A 3171-nucleotide genomic window follows, 5' to 3' on the forward strand; every position below is an offset into this window, starting at 1 on the left:
GACAAGTTGCCTGGTCTAGGTGCTGAGGTTCACTGGGAACCGGATTTCGTCTTGACGCAACCGCGTTTTGCCTGAAATTTATGCAATTTCATATTATCTTTATGTGGCTAAAGATTGTTTTATAATGTTATTTGAAAATTAATTAAGGCAATATTACAACATCTGCATGTGCTTTAAAGTGTTTATAGTGTATTTCAAGTAATTCTGGGGAATTTGACAGATTTTTGATATATCTGACAGATTTTTGAAGTGCATTTAGCAGAATTTAGTCATGACCTTACGGTCACCCTGATGTGGGCCCCAGCCTTTTTCGGCATTGGTATCGCTATAGCGGTGAGGTGATCGAACTTATGTGTCCTTGCACGGTGTCCTTGCACGAAGGAAACCTACGGATATACTTGTAGGCAAAATCGTGTTGCATGGATGCTTTTCCCGGAGCTAGAGACAAAATTTACTTTTGTACCGGGGGGGGGGGGGGGTGCTATGGAAAAAGAAAATACATCACATTAGCCGAAATAGTTTGTCTGGAGGGCAGTCATAATCTTTAATCGAGCTTGGCCTTTGATAAACATCGGGCCAAGTTAAATAAAGTCCGATCAAGGGTTGTACTTCAACTAAAAATACATGGTTATGGAATGTCATTATAACACTACTTGAACATTAGCACATTACTTATTTTTCCTTTAATTTCCATTCTTTCAGCTATAAGGCGTATTTTTTTTTCATAAAACCTTTCCTATGAAAATGAAGTTTTAAAGTGACACACAAAATAAGACGTTCCTTGGGGAAAATATTTACATGATTGTGCGTAACGTGCATTTTAATTAGTTACTGCTTATCTAGCCTTTCGCCAAGGCCATCGCGGCTTAACTTGCCGGCATTAGACAAAGCGGCGAAAAAGCGAGGCGACTGGAGCGGGAGACCACACATGCGAGTGGCGAAGCCACGAGGGCCTTTTCCAACTTGTCAAGAATTTCTTATGTTTTTCTGTATAATCTCGATTTTTGCTACCCCAATAGGGTAGCAAAATTCCAACCAATCATCAGCCTTTTAAGTGCGTGCGTGGCTACTACCCGGACGCGTCGACGCGCCCAGATGCTTGCACAACATTTAAAAACAAAAAATGCGAGTCTAGTTTGCCACGAGATCGTGACCGCGTAATTGTTCTTACATTATCTTATTTTAATTTTACTTATAAAAGTATTTCAAGAAATTATTTGTATATGAACTTATTTTTCATCTTAACTTCCTTACTCACTCTTCTTTCACAAATAGAAGCGACTAGGCAAAATCCGCGTTGTGATTGGTTAACCTTTCAGCACTCTTCTTATTTGCACAACAACAATGAATAATTCAACAAAATCAAGTTCGAAAAGGCCTCGTGGCTTTGCCACTCGTGCTTTTGGGCTTACGCAGCTCAGCCGCTCTAAGACACGATGGCCTTGGCGAAAGGCTACTGCTTATCCTACACATAATGACTTTTGCAGACAAAGAAATGGCGGTCTGTGGCTTTGGAACTTTTTAACTGAATGACGGCGATAAAAAAAAACCGATATCTGAATGGTTATATCTAAAATCTATTATTTCATCACCATTAAAAAAATATTATAATACACCTACCAAAAATGTTTTTAAAGCAACGAGGTCATTAACCTCTGCAGCCAATTAAAATCAAAGTTTACACTGTTTAAATTTTCTTGTACAATATACAGTAGCTGTTTGGTGATAATAAAATATACGTACGATATACACATAAACTATACTTTCATAATAATGTCTTTTCTGTATAATATAGCTGCAGATTTCAATTATGTCACATAAATGTGGACCCTGGTTTGGGTTGAATATAATAATAAGCGCAGGAAGGCTTAGTTTAAACTTTAAATGTGTATACTTATAAATGCAACCTGAATTTTAAAGAATGTTTTGTTACCATAGGCGATGACGTCAGCTGAGGTATCAGGTCATGTGTTGTAAAAAACAAATACGTCAAAATTATACCATGTGGGAAATTCGAAAATCAACAACACAGTCAGGCATTGGACAATCATTAATAGGGTCACCGTGATTTGAACATGTTTGTCCGCCGAGCATGCAGCGCGGCCAACCGGCGACTGAGTGGAGTCTATACACAGTTCACTAGACGTTTGTTGTCTCCGCTTGAATTCAGTTTTTGCAGGGCACACTGCCGGGTTCCTGCCCCTGTTAGGAGTAGTAATGTGCGGACCGGGAACCAGATTACTGCCTCAATGGTCTCACCATTGAAGGGGGTCTCTCATCAGTAAAGGCTCGGATTAGGTCTTAACTTACGGACCGTGCCCAACAACTACTTATAATATAGCATTCTTGCCTTACCAAGAACGACAAGAAACAGCATTTATATTGGGCCCCAATACATAATTATTGATAAGAACAGAAAGATTACTTTTCTGTAAACTAAATTAGGGATGAGAAACACTTTTCTTATAGAAGTTGTGTCCTTAGGCTTCGACTGTACATAATAAATAGGGAAAATGCATAAGTGAAAATACAAACTAAATCTGATATTAACAAAGTCTACAAGTTTAGTCATGGACGACAACAGCACACACATTATAATGGGAACTATACCTGGAAATATTTGTGTTATGAACGTTTACATACAGTATTTTTGAGACCATAGAATTTATTCGCCTGAAACATTCCGACAGTATACAAATTAGTCCCATAAATTTTGAATATGACGGGAATGAAAAAAAGAAAAGATTAGACAGGTAATCTCATGGATCGGATATTAAAGGCACGCGTCATATAGGATCTTGCTGTTCATGCATTTTGTTCGGTTCTTATAATAACCCCTTTTCAAAATCCAACGGAGAGTGTTATAAAACCTCACTTGTTGAAGTTTCAGCTCAGTTGGTATATACACTACTGTGTGGTTTCATTTGCTGAAGAATTGGAGGAAAAACGATTATCTAAACTTACATATAAGAATTGTTTTCCTGATTTGTTCAGTCATCATTTGTTTACTAATTCAACAATGTACCAAATCTCACTCTTTAAAACATTGCCCTGTCTTCGTCCGTGTCGTGTGTTTCTACTTTAAGTCTTGTCCTGCTCTAAAGAGAAGGGTACGAAAGCTCTGCTTCAGCTTTTCCTTCATGTTGACATCATTTTTACGTTTATGGTTAA

The sequence above is a fragment of the Patiria miniata genome, unplaced genomic scaffold, assembly GCF_015706575.1.
Source record: "Patiria miniata isolate m_02_andy unplaced genomic scaffold, ASM1570657v1 HiC_scaffold_7, whole genome shotgun sequence".
NCBI classification, from domain to species: Eukaryota; Metazoa; Echinodermata; class Asteroidea; order Valvatida; family Asterinidae; genus Patiria; species Patiria miniata.